The sequence below is a fragment of the Dama dama genome, chromosome X (genome assembly GCF_033118175.1).
Source record: "Dama dama isolate Ldn47 chromosome X, ASM3311817v1, whole genome shotgun sequence".
Lineage (NCBI taxonomy): Eukaryota > Metazoa > Chordata > Mammalia > Artiodactyla > Cervidae > Dama > Dama dama.
Window position 1 is genome coordinate 30,793,062 of NC_083714.1, and position 14,660 is coordinate 30,807,721.

Sequence of the window (14,660 nt, forward strand, 5' to 3'; positions counted from 1 at the left end):
AATTCAAACGGTGGCTAGGTGATGACTTGAACTTAATGACCCGGCCCAAACAAGCTCTCTCATCTTCCTTTGAAGAAGAATGTGGATTCCGTGCTAGTGCGTGTCTTCCAGATCGCGACAGTCTCATGCGACTCTTGCCTCCCCATGGACTGTAGCCCACCCGCCTGAACTGTCCGTGGAATTATTCAGGCATGAACCCGGGGCTGGTTTACCATGTCATTCTCCAGTGGATCTTCCTGACCGACCGAGGGATCGAACCCGTGTCTCCTTTAGCTCCTGTAGCACTGCGGTCAGATTTTTTATGGTCTGAGTCTTGGAAGGCCGAATTAATCATCTCGGTCACCTTCTTGCCTCCAGTTAACTATTTAGCTCCTCACAAAAGCATTGAGGTCCGGTTGCTGGGCCGTCTGGGACACAGGCACATGGGACCAGGACATAGAGTTGGCGATGCCTGAGGGCAAGTCTGACGCACAGCTGGGTGGGGTAGAGATTTGGTGGCAGTAGTCAGGGCTGGTGGGAGGAGGCGGCGGTGGCAGTAGCCAATCTCTCATCCACAGCACCGAAGCAGGACATGAAGCCTCAATTCCAAGAGTGTCAGACAATGTCGTGCTTGTGGAGCTCCTTCTTTAGGAAACGAAGTAGCCAGAAGTTGCCATCGAAGATAAGCAAGTGACATAGTTCATACATTACAGTGCTTGGACTGGATTCCAGAATGCAGAGTCCTCAAGCATGTGCATACCAATCTGCAAAGCAAGAACTTCAAAGAGACAGTCAGCAGAGGCATGCAGAGGGGAAGACACATACAAGGGGCGGCCCCTGGCAAGAAGCCTGGTGCAACGCAACAGAGAAACATTGAAGTGAAAACGAAAAAGAACAAACTTAGAACTCCCCTGGAACTGGAGATGGTGGCAGCCCCCGTGAATCACCTCAGCCTCCTCCCCAGAGAAGGTCTCGAGTAATTCCAACTGTTGAGAATGAGGAAACGTTCATGAGCAGAGGTGACATCAAAATCTCGATCCCCGAAGTACTCAAACGGTGGCTAGGTGATGACTAGAAGATAAGTACCCGGCCCAAACAAGCTCTCTCATCTTCCTGTCAAGAAGACTGTGGATTCCGTGCTAGTGCGTGTCTTCCAGATCGCGACAGTCTCATGCGACTCTTGCCTCCCCATGGACTGTAGCCCACCAGCCTGCACTGTCCCTGGAATTATCCAGGCATGAACCCGGGAGTGGGTTACCATGTCATTCTCCAGGGGATCTTCCTGACCTAGGGATCAAACCCGTGTGTCCAGTAGCTCCTGTAGCACTGCGGTCAGATTTTTTATGGTCTGAGTCTTGGAAGGCCAAATTAATCGTCTCGGTCACCTTCTTGCCTCCAGTTAAATATTTAGCTCCTCAAAAAAGCATTGAGGTCCGGTTGCTGGGCCGTCTGTGGACGCATGTACATGGCACCAGGACATAGAGTTGGCGATGCCTGAGGGCAAGTCTGACGCAAGCTGGGTAGGGTAGAGAGTTGGTGGCAGTAGTCAGGGCTGGTGGGAGGAGGAGGCAGTGGCAGTAGCCAATCTCTCAACCACAGCATCGAAGCAGGACACGAAGCCTCAATTCCAGGAGGGTGAGACAGGGCCGTGCTTGTGGAGCTCCTTCTTTAGATAACAAAGGAGCTAGTAGTTGCCATCGAAGATAAGCAACTGCCATACTTCATACATTACAGTGCTTGGACTGCATTCCAGAAAGCAGAGTCCTCAAGCATGTGGGTACTAATCAGCAAAGCAAGAAGAACTTCAAAGAGCCAGTCAGCAGAGGCATGCAGAGGGGAAGACGCATGCGAGGGGCGGCCCCTGGCAAGAAGCCTGGTGCAATGCAACAGAGAAACATTGAAGCGAAAACGAAAAAGAACAAACGTAGAACTCCCCTGGAACTGGAGATGGTGGCTGCCCCTGTGAGTCACCTCAGCCTCCTCCCAAGAGACGGTCTAGGGTACATCCTACTCTTGAAAACGAGGACACAGTCACGAGCAGGACTGCCATCAAAGTCACAATCCCCGACAACTCAAACGGTGGCTAGGTGATGACTAAAACTTAATTACCCGGCCCAAACAAGCTCTCTCATCTTCCTGTCAAGAAGAATGTGGATTCCGTGCTAGTGCGTGTCTTCCAGATCGCGACAGTCTCATGCGACTCTTGCCTCCCCATGGACTGTAGCCCACCAGCCTGCACTGTCCCTGGAATTATCCAGGCATGAACCCGGGAGTGGGTTACCGTGTCATTCTCCAGTGGATCTTCCTGACCTAGGGATCAAACCCATGTCTCCTGTAGCTCCTGTAGAACTGCGGTCAGATTTTTTATGGTCTGAGTCGTAGAAGGCCAAATTAATCGTCTCGGTCACCTTCTTGCCTCCAGTTAAATATTTAGCTCCTCAAAAAAGCATTGAGGTCCGGTTGCTGGGCCGTCTGCGGACGCAGGTGCATTGGGAACAGGACGTAGAGTTGGCGATGCCTGAAGGCAAGTCTGACACACAGCTGGGTGGGGTAGAGAGTTGGTGGCAGTAGTCAGGGTTGGTGGGAGGAGGCAGCGGTGGCAGTAGCCAATCTCTCATCCACAGCACCGAAGCAGGACCCGAAACCTCAATTCCTAGAGGGTGAGGCAGTGCCGTGCTTGTGGACCTCCTTTTCTAGGAAACGAAGTAGAACCTTTGTGGGGAGGAGCCAAGATGGTGCAGGAGTAGGACGGGCAGACCACTTTCTCTCCTACAAATTCATCGAAAGAATAACTGAACACAGAGAAAACTTCACTAAACAACTTCTGATCGCTAGCTTAGGTCATCAGGCGCCCAGAAAAGCAGCCCATTGTCTTCAAAAGGAGGTAGGACAAAATATAAAAGATAAAAAGTGAGACAAAAGAGCTAAGGATGGATATCCGTCCGGGAAGGGAGTCTTAGGCGGCACTGCTTGGGATAGGGTCCGGGCCTGAGTGCCCTGAGGACTATCGGAGGGAGCTTCTGTGAGTTGCCAACCTGAACTGTGGGAGAGCAAAAGAGAGAGAGAAAACTAACCGGCCCAAACACACTGCTGGCCGTTCGCAGAACAAAGGAACCGAGAAAGTCCAGAGAAGAGCTCGCAGGCTGCGGACCGGCCCAGCCCCGCCAGAGGCAGGAGGCGGGGGGAGGGGAAGGTCGCGGCGAGACACAGGGCGCAGGCACCTGACCGGCGCGAGTGGGGACTGGGGCTAGGGACGCGGAGGGCAGAAGGCGCACGCACCCGACTGGCGCCAGCAGAAACTGAGACTGGGTCCGCGGAAGGAAGTGGGCGCGCCACACCTGGGGAGAGTGCGCCCATCAAGCCCCTGGCTGCCTGGACCGCTCTGACGGGGAAGGCACAGAGAGCAGGCACAGCTGTTTGCTCCGCGCTTTTGTGGAACACCCGAGGGCTGGAACCGCGCGCAGTGCGGGGCGCGCTCCATATGGAGCGGCTGGGAGCCTGAGCAGCGCAGACGGAGAAAGCAGCACCAGCCCCTCCCTGCAGCGCCAGCCCCTCCCCGCAGCGCCAGCCCCTCCCTGCAGCGCCAGCCCCTCCCCGCACAGCGACGGAACTAGCTACCTGAATAAGAGTCCACCTCCGCCCGCCTGTGTCAGGGCAGAAATGAGGCTCTGAAGAGACTGGCAAACAGAAGCCAAATAAACAAAGGGAACCGCTTCAGAACGGACCGGTGCAACAGATTAAAATCCCTGTATAAAACACCGACTACACCGGAAGGGGCCTGTAGATATCGAGAAGTGTAAGCTGGCTCGAGGAGCTATCTGAAACTGAGCCGAACCCACACTGACGGCAACACCTCCAGAGAAATTCCTAGATGTATTTTTACCTTGTTTTTTAAATTTTTTATTTTTTCTTTTTTATTTTTTCTCTTTTATTTTCCTTTAAAATTCCCTATTACTCCCCCATTACTCCTTAACTTTCATTTGTATAGATTTTTACGATTTTTTTAATTAGGGAAAAAAATTTTTTTTTCTTTCTTTTTTTTTCTTTCCTTTTTCTCTTCTATTTTCTATTTTTCTCTTTCTCTTATTTCTTTTGAAGTCCTCTAGTACCCCTCTACTACTCCGTAATTTTCATTTTCAATACACTATAACCTTACAAAAAAAAAAAAAAGAAAAGAGAAGCCCTATTTTTAAACCGAAATTCAGTTCCCATTTTTATTCAGGAGTGTGTTGATTATTCTCTCCCAATCTTGACTCTCTGTTTTCTACCTCAGAACACCTCTATTGCCTCCTTTCCCCTTCTCTTCCCAATCCAATTCTGTGAATCTTGGTCGGTGTCTCGGCTACGGAGAACACTCTGGGAACAGACAACTGCGTAGATCTGTCTCTCTCCTCTTGAGTCCCCCTTTTTCTCCTCCTGCTCATCTCTATCTCCCTCCTCCCTCTCCTCTTCTTCATGTAACTCTGTGAACCTCTCTGGGTGTCCCTAACGGGGGAGAATCTTTTTGCCATTAACCTAGAAGTTTTATTATCAGTGCTGTATAGTTGGGAGAAGTCCTGAGACTACAGGAAGAATAAAACTGAAATCCAGAGGCAGGAGACTTAAGCCCAAAACCTGAGAACACCAGAAAACTCCTGACTACATGGAACTTTAAGTAGTAAGTGACCGTCCAAAAGCCTCCATACCTACACTGAAACCAACCACCACCCAAGAGCCAATAAGTTTTAGAGCAAGACATACCACGCAAATTCTCCAGCAATGCAGGAACACAGCCCTGAACGTCAACATACAGGCTGCCCAAGGTCACACCTAACACATAGACCCAACTCAAAACTCATTACTGGGCACTCCATTGCTCTCCAAAGAGAAGAAATCAAGTTCCATGCCCCAGAACACTGATGCAAGCTTCCCCAACCAGGAAACCTTGACAAGCCAATTGTCTAACCCCACCCATTGGGGGTAAATCCTCCACAATAAAAAGGAACCACAGACCTCCAGAATACAGAAAGCCCACTCCAGACACAGCAATCTAAACAAGATGAAAAGGCAAAGAAATATCCAACAGGTAAAGGAACATGAAAAATGCCCACCAAGTCAAACAACAGAGGAGGAGATAGGGAATCTACCTAAAAAAGAATTTAGAATAATGATAATAAAAATGATCCAAAGTCTTGAAAACAAAATGGAGTTACAGATAAATAGCCCGGAGACAAAGATTGAAAAGATGCAAGAAATGTTTAATAAAGACCCAGAAGAAATAAAAAAGAGTCAATTAAAAATGAATAATGCAATGAATGAGATCAAAAACACTTTGGAGGGAACGAAGAGTAGAATAACAGAGGCAGAAGATAGGATAAGTGAGGTAGAAGATAAAATGATGGAAATAAATGAAGCAGAGAGGAAAAAAGAAAAAAGGATCAAAAGAAATGAGGACAACCTCAGGGACCTCTGGGACAATGTGAAACGCCCCCAACATTCGAATCATAGGAGTCCCAGAAGAAGAAGACAAAAAGAAAGGCCATGAGAAAATACTCGAGGAGATAATAGCTTAAAACTTCTCTAAAATTGGGAAGGAAATAGCCACCCAAGTCCAAGAAACCCAGAGAGTCCCAAACAGGATAAACCCAAGGCGAAACACCCCAAGACACATATTAATCAAATTAACAAAGATCAAACACAAAGAACAAATATTACAAGCAGCAAGGAAGAAACAACAAATAACACACAAAGGGATTCCCGTAAGGATAACAGCTGATCTATCAATAGAAACCCTCCAGGCCAGAAGGGAATGGCAGGACGTACTGAAAGTAATGAAAGAGAATAACCTACAACCCAGATTACTGTACCCAGCAAGGATCTCATTCAGATATGAAGGAGAATTCAAAAGCTTTACAGACAAGCAAAAGCTGAGAGAATTCAGCACCACCAAACCAGCTCTTCAACAAACGCTAAAGGATCTTATCTAGACAGGAAATGCAGAAAGACTGTATAAAGGTGAACCCAAAACAACAAAGTAAATGGCAACGGGACCACACCTATCAATAATTACCTTAAAGGGAAATGGGTTGAATGCCCCAACCAAAAGACAAAGATTGGCTGAATGGATACAAAAACAAGACCCCTATATATGCTGTCTACAAGAGACCCACCTCAAAACAAGAGACACATACAGACTAAAAGTGAAGGGCTGGAAGAAAGTATTTCACGCAAACGGAGACCAAAAGAAAGCAGGAGTCGCAATACTCATATCAGATAAAATAGACTTTCAAATAAAGGAGGTGAAAAGAGACAAAGAAGGACACTACATAATGATCAAAGGATCAATCCAAGAAGAAGATATAACAATTATAAATATATATGCACCCAACATAGGAGCACCGCAATATGTACGGCAAACACTAACGAGTATGAAAGAGGAAATTAATAGTAACACAATAATAGTGGGAGACTTTAATACCCCACTCACAACAATGGATAGATCAACTAAACAGAAAATTAACAAGGAAACACAAACCTTAAATGACACAATGGACCAGCTAGACCTAATTGATATCTTATAGGACATTTCACCCCAAAACAATCAACTTCACCTTTTTCTCAAGTGCACACGGAACCTTCTCCAGAATAGATCACATCCTGGGCCATAAATCTGGTCTTGGAAAATTCAAAAAAATTGAAATCCTTCCAGTCATCTTTTCTGACCACAGTGCAGTAAGATTAGATCTCAATTACAGGAAAAAAATTGTTAAAAATTCAAACATATGGAGGCTAAATAACACGCTTCTGAATAACCAACAAATCATAGAAGAAATCAAAAAAGAAATCAAAATATGTATAGAAATGAATGAAAATGAAAACACAACAACCCAAAACCTATGGGAGACTGTAAAAGCAGTGCTAAGGGGAAGGTTCATAGCATTACACGCTTACATCAAGAAACAAGAAAAAAGCCAAATAAATAACCTAACTCTACACCGAAAGCAATTAGAGAAGGAAGAAATGAAGAACCCCAGGGTTAGCAGAAGGAAAGAAATCTTAAAAATCAGGGCAGAAATAAATGCAATAGAAACTAAAGAGACCATAGCAAAAATCAACAAAGCTAAAAGCTGGTTTTTTGAAAAAATAAACAAAACTGACAAACCATTAGCAAGACTCATTAAGAAACAAAGAGAGAAGAACCAAATCAACAAAATTAGAAATGAAAATGGAGAGATCACAACAGACAACACTGAAATACAAAGGATCATAAGAGACTACTACCAGCAGCTCTATGCCAATAGAATGGACAACTTGGATGAAATGGACAAATTCTTAGAAAAGTATAACTTTCCAAAACTGAACCAGGAAGAAATAGAAGATGTTAACAGACCCATCACAAGCAAGGAAATCGAAACTGTAATCAAAAATCTTCCAGCAAACAAAAGCCCAGGACCAGATGGCTTCACAGCTGAATTCTACCAAAAATTTAGAGAAGAGCTAACACCTATCTTACTCAAACTCTTCCAGAAAATTGCAGATGAAGGTAAGCTTCCAAACTCATTCTATGAGGCCACCATCACCCTAATTCCAAAACCAGACAAAGATGCCACAAAAAAAGAAAACTACAGGCCAATATCACTGATGAACATAGATGCAAAAATCCTTAACAAAATTCTAGCAAACAGAATCCAACAACATATTAAAAAAATCATACACCATGACCAAGTGGGCTTTATCCCAGGAATGCAAGGATTCTTTAATATCCACAAATCAATCAATGTAATACACCACAGTAACAAATTGAAAGATAAAAACCGTATGATTATCTCAATAGATGCAGAGAAAGCCTTTGACAAAATTCAACACTCATTTATGATTAAACCTCTCCAGAAAGCAGGAATAGAATGAACATACCTCAACATAATAAAAGCTATATATGACAAACCCACAGCAAGTATCACCCTCAGTGGTGAAAAATTGAAAGCATTTCCCCTGAAATCAGGAACAAGACAAGGGTGCCCACTCTCACCACTACTATTCAACATAGTGTTGGAAGTTTTGGCCACAGCAATCAGAGCAGAAAAAGAAATAAAAGGGATCCAGAGAGGAAAAGAAGAAGTGAAACTCTCACTGTTTGCAGATGACATGATCCTCTACATAGAAAACCCTAAAGACTCTTCCAGAAAATTACTAGAGCTAATCAATGAATATAGTAAAGTTGCAGGATATAAAATTAACACACAGAAATCCCTTGCATTCCTATATACTAACAATGAAAAAACAGAAAGAGAAATTAAGGAAACAATACCATTCACCACTGCAACAAAAAGAATAAGATACTTAGGAGTACATCTACCTAAAGAAACAAAAGACCTATACATAGAAAGCTATAAAACACTGATGAAAGAAATCAAAGAGGACACAAACAGATGGAGAAACATACCGTGTTCATGGATTGGAAGAATCAATACTGTCAAAATGGCTATTCTACCCAGAGCAATCTATAGATTCAGTGCAATCCCTATCAAGCTACCAACGGTATTTTTCACAGAACTAGACCAAAGAATTTCACAATTTGTATGGAAATACAAAAAAACCTCGAATAGCCAAAGTAATCTTGAGAAAGAAGAATGGAACTGGAGGAATCAACCTGCCTGACTTCAGACTCTACTACAAAGCCACAGTCATCAAGACAGTATGGTAGTGGCACAAAGACAGAAATATAGATCAATGGAACAGAATAGAAAGCCCAGAGATAAATCCGCGAACCTATGGACACCTTATCTTTGACAAAGGAGGCAAGGACATACAATGGAAAAAAAGACAACCTCTTCAACAAGTGGTGCTGGGAAAACTGGTCAACCACTTGTAAAAGAATGAAACTAGAACACTTTCTAACACCATACACAAAAATAAACTCAAACTGGATTAAAGATCTAAATGTAAGACCAGAAACTATAAAACTCCTAGAGGAGAACATAGGCAAAACACTCTCTGACACAAATCACAGCAAGATCCGCTATGACCCACCTCCCAGAATATTGCAAATAAAAGCAAAACTAAACCAATGGGACCTAATGAAACTTAAAAGCTTTTGCACTACAAAGGAAACTATAAGTAAGGTGAAAAGACAGCCCTCAGATTGGGAGAAAATAATAGCAAATGAAGAAAGAGACAAAGGATTAATCTCAAAAATATACAAGCAACTCCTGCAGCTCAATTCCAGAAAAATAAAAGACCCAATCAAAACATGGGCCAAAGAACTAATCAGACATTTCTCCAAAGAAGACATACAGATGGCTAACACACACATGAAAAGATGCTCAACATCACTCATTCTCAGAGAAATGCAAATCAAAACCACAATGAGGTACCATTACACGCCAGCCAGGATGGCTGCTATCCAAAAGTCTACAAGCAATAAATGCTGGAGAGGGTGTGGAGAAAAGGGAACCCTCTTACACTGTTGGTGGCAATGCAAACTAGTACAGCCGCTATGGAAAACAGTGTGGAGAATTCTTAAAAAACTGGAAATAGAACTGCCATATGACCCAGCAATACCACTTCTGGGCATACACACTGAGGAAACCAGATCTGAAAGAGACACGTGCACCCCAATGTTCATCGCAGCACTGTTCATAATTGCCAGGACATGGAAGCAACCTAGATGCCCATCAGCAGACGAATGGATAAGGAAGCTGTGGTACATATACACCATGGAATATTACTCAGCCATTAAAAAGAATTCATTTGAATCAGTCCTAATGAGATGGATGAAACTGGAGCCCATTATATAGAGTGAAGTAAGCCAGAAAGATAAAGAACATTAAAGCATACTAACACATATATATGGAATTTAGAAAGATGGTAACGATAACCCTATATGCAAAACAGAAAAAGAGACACAGAAATACACAACAGACTTTTGAACTCTGTGGGGGAAGGTGAGGGTGGGATGTTTCAAAAGAACAGCATGTATACTATCTAAGGTGAAACAGATCACCAGCCCAGGTGGGATGCATGAGACAAGTGCTCGGGCCTGGGGCACTGGGAAGACCCAGAGGAATCGGGTGGAGAGGGAGGTGGGAGGGGGGGATCAGGATGGGGAATACGTGTAAATCCATGGCTGATTCATATCAATGTATGACAAAACCCACTGAAATGTTGTGAAGTAATTAGCCTCCAACTAATAAAAAAAAAAAAAAAAGGAAACGAAGTAGCTAGAAGTTGCCATCGAAGATAAGCAAGTGCCATACTTCATACATTACAAGGCTTGGACTGGATTCCAGAAGGCAGAGTCCTGAAGCGTGTGGATGCCAATCTGCAAAGCAAAAACTTCAAAGAGCCAGTCAGCAGAGGCATGCAGAACGGAAGACGCATGCGAGGGGCGGCCCCTGGCAAGAAGCCTGGTGCAATGCAACAGAGAAACGTTGAAGCGAAAACGAAGAAGAACAAACTTAGAACTCCCCTGGAACTGGAGATAGTGGCTGTCCCAGAGAGTCACCTCAGCCTCCTCCCAAGAGACGGTCTCGGGTAGATCCTACTGTTGAAAACGAGGACAAAGTCATGAGCAGAACTGCCGACAAAGTCACGATCCCCAACAATTCAAACGGTGGCTAGGTGATGACTTGAACTTAATGACCCGGCCCAAACAAGCTCTCTCATCTTCCTTTGAAGAAGAATGTGGATTCCGTGCTAGTGCGTGTCTTCCAGATCGCGACAGTCTCATGCGACTCTTGCCTCCCCATGGACTGTAGCCCACCCGCCTGAACTGTCCGTGGAATTATTCAGGCATGAACCCGGGGCTGGTTTACCATGTCATTCTCCAGTGGATCTTCCTGACCGACCGAGGGATCGAACCCGTGTCTCCTTTAGCTCCTGTAGCACTGCGGTCAGATTTTTTATGGTCTGAGTCTTGGAAGGCCGAATTAATCATCTCGGTCACCTTCTTGCCTCCAGTTAAATATTTAGCTCCTCACAAAAGCATTGAGGTCCGGTTGCTGGGCCGTCTGGGACACAGGCACATGGGACCAGGACATAGAGTTGGCGATGCCTGAGGGCAAGTCTGACGCACAGCTGGGTGGGGTAGAGATTTGGTGGCAGTAGTCAGGGCTGGTGGGAGGAGGCGGCGGTGGCAGTAGCCAATCTCTCATCCACAGCACCGAAGCAGGACATGAAGCCTCAATTCCAAGAGTGTCAGACAATGTCGTGCTTGTGGAGCTCCTTCTTTAGGAAACGAAGTAGCCAGAAGTTGCCATCGAAGATAAGCAAGTGACATAGTTCATACATTACAGTGCTTGGACTGGATTCCAGAATGCAGAGTCCTCAAGCATGTGCATACCAATCTGCAAAGCAAGAACTTCAAAGAGACAGTCAGCAGAGGCATGCAGAGGGGAAGACACATACAAGGGGCGGCCCCTGGCAAGAAGCCTGGTGCAACGCAACAGAGAAACATTGAAGTGAAAACGAAAAAGAACAAACTTAGAACTCCCCTGGAACTGGAGATGGTGGCAGCCCCCGTGAGTCACCTCAGCCTCCTCCCCAGAGAAGGTCTCGAGTAATTCCAACTGTTGAAAATGAGGAAACGTTCATGAGCAGAGGTGACATCAAAATCTCGATCCCCGAAGTACTCAAACGGTGGCTAGGTGATGACTAGAAGATAAGTACCCGGCCCAAACAAGCTCTCTCATCTTCCTGTCAAGAAGACTGTGGATTCCGTGCTAGTGCGTGTCTTCCAGATCGCGACAGTCTCATGCGACTCTTGCCTCCCCATGGACTGTAGCCCACCAGCCTGCACTGTCCCTGGAATTATCCAGGCATGAACCCGGGAGTGGGTTACCATGTCATTCTCCAGGGGATCTTCCTGACCTAGGGATCAAACCCGTGTGTCCAGTAGCTCCTGTAGCACTGCGGTCAGATTTTTTATGGTCTGAGTCTTGGAAGGCCAAATTAATCGTCTCGGTCACCTTCTTGCCTCCAGTTAAATATTTAGCTCCTCAAAAAAGCATTGAGGTCCGGTTGCTGGGCCGTCTGTGGACGCATGTACATGGCACCAGGACATAGAGTTGGCGATGCCTGAGGGCAAGTCTGACGCAAGCTGGGTAGGGTAGAGAGTTGGTGGCAGTAGTCAGGGCTGGTGGGAGGAGGAGGCAGTGGCAGTAGCCAATCTCTCAACCACAGCATCGAAGCAGGACACGAAGCCTCAATTCCAGGAGGGTGAGACAGGGCCGTGCTTGTGGAGCTCCTTCTTTAGATAACAAAGGAGCTAGTAGTTGCCATCGAAGATAAGCAACTGCCATACTTCATACATTACAGTGCTTGGACTGCATTCCAGAAAGCAGAGTCCTCAAGCATGTGGGTACTAATCAGCAAAGCAAGAAGAACTTCAAAGAGCCAGTCAGCAGAGGCATGCAGAGGGGAAGACGCATGCGAGGGGCGGCCCCTGGCAAGAAGCCTGGTGCAATGCAACAGAGAAACGTTGAAGCGAAAACGAAAAAGAACAAACGTAGAACTCCCCTGGAACTGGAGATGGTGGCTGCCCCTGTGAGTCACCTCAGCCTCCTCCCAAGAGACGGTCTAGGGTACATCCTACTCTTGAAAACGAGGACACAGTCACGAGCAGGACTGCCATCAAAGTCACAATCCCCGACAACTCAAACGGTGGCTAGGTGATGACTAAAACTTAATTACCCGGCCCAAACAAGCTCTCTCATCTTCCTGTCAAGAAGAATGTGGATTCCGTGCTAGTGCGTGTCTTCCAGATCGCGACAGTCTCATGCGACTCTTGCCTCCCCATGGACTGTAGCCCACCAGCCTGCACTGTCCCTGGAATTATCCAGGCATGAACCCGGGAGTGGGTTACCGTGTCATTCTCCAGTGGATCTTCCTGACCTAGGGATCAAACCCATGTCTCCTGTAGCTCCTGTAGAACTGCGGTCAGATTTTTTATGGTCTGAGTCGTAGAAGGCCAAATTAATCGTCTCGGTCACCTTCTTGCCTCCAGTTAAATATTTAGCTCCTCAAAAAAGCATTGAGGTCAGGTTGCTGGGCCGTCTGCGGACGCAGGTGCATTGGGAACAGGACGTAGAGTTGGCGATGCCTGAAGGCAAGTCTGACACACAGCTGGGTGGGGTAGAGAGTTGGTGGCAGTAGTCAGGGTTGGTGGGAGGAGGCAGCGGTGGCAGTAGCCAATCTCTCATCCACAGCACCGAAGCAGGACCCGAAACCTCAATTCCTAGAGGGTGAGGCAGTGCCGTGCTTGTGGACCTCCTTTTCTAGGAAACGAAGTAGAACCTTTGTGGGGAGGAGCCAAGATGGTGCAGGAGTAGGACGGGCAGACCACTTTCTCTCCTACAAATTCATCGAAAGAATAACTGAACACAGAGAAAACTTCACTAAACAACTTCTGATCGCTAGCTTAGGTCATCAGGCGCCCAGAAAAGCAGCCCATTGTCTTCAAAAGGAGGTAGGACAAAATATAAAAGATAAAAAGTGAGACAAAAGAGCTAAGGATGGATATCCGTCCGGGAAGGGAGTCTTAGGCGGCACTGCTTGGGGTAGGGTCCGGGCCTGAGTGCCCTGAGGACTATCGGAGGGAGCTTCTGTGAGTTGCCAACCTGAACTGTGGGAGAGCAAAAGAGAGAGAGAAAACTAACCGGCCCAAACACACTGCTGGCCGTTCGCAGAACAAAGGAACCGAGAAAGTCCAGAGAAGAGCTCGCAGGCTGCGGACCGGCCCAGCCCCGCCAGAGGCAGGAGGCAGGGGGGAGGGGAAGGTCGCGGCGAGACACAGGGCGCAGGCACCTGACCGGCGCGGGTGGGGACTGGGGCTAGGGACGCGGAGGGCAGAAGGCGCACGCACCCGACTGGCGCCAGCAGAAACTGAGACTGGGTCCGCGGAAGGAAGTGGGCGCGCCACACCTGGGGAGAGTGCGCCCATCAAGCCCCTGGCTGCCTGGACCGCTCTGACGGGGAAGGCACAGAGAGCAGGCACAGCTGTTTGCTCCGCGCTTTTGTGGAACACCCGAGGGCTGGAACCGCGCGCAGTGCGGGGCGCGCTCCATATGGAGCGGCTGGGAGCCTGAGCAGCGCAGACGGAGAAAGCAGCACCAGCCCCTCCCTGCAGCGCCAGCCCCTCCCCGCAGCGCCAGCCCCTCCCTGCAGCGCCAGCCCCTCCCCGCACAGCGACGGAACTAGCTACCTGAATAAGAGTCCACCTCCGCCCGCCTGTGTCAGGGCAGAAATGAGGCTCTGAAGAGACTGGCAAACAGAAGCCAAATAAACAAAGGGAACCGCTTCAGAACGGACCGGTGCAACAGATTAAAATCCCTGTATAAAACACCGACTACACCGGAAGGGGCCTGTAGATATCGAGAAGTGTAAGCTGGCTCGAGGAGCTATCTGAAACTGAGCCGAACCCACACTGATGGCAACACCTCCAGAGAAATTCCTAGATGTATTTTTACCTTGTTTTTTAAATTTTTTATTTTTTCTTTTTTATTTTTTCTCTTTTATTTTCCTTTAAAATTCCCTATTACTCCCCCATTACTCCTTAACTTTCATTTGTATAGATTTTTACGATTTTTTTAATTAGGGAAAAAAATTTTTTTTTCTTTTTTTTTCTTTCCTTTTTCTCTTCTATTTTCTATTTTTCTCTTTCTCTTATTTCTTTTGAAGTCCTCTAGTACCCCTCTACTACTCCG

At 46.5% G+C, this 14,660-nt stretch overlaps 2 pseudogenes; both read left to right on the forward strand.

The window, feature by feature from the left end:
• Positions 1-35: 35 nt before the first annotated feature.
• Positions 36-10,495, forward strand: LOC133052596 (mortality factor 4-like protein 1; annotated as a pseudogene).
• Positions 10,496-10,595: 100 nt separating this feature from the next.
• LOC133052597 (mortality factor 4-like protein 1) lies at positions 10,596-12,803 on the forward strand (annotated as a pseudogene).
• Positions 12,804-14,660: the final 1,857 nt, after the last annotated feature.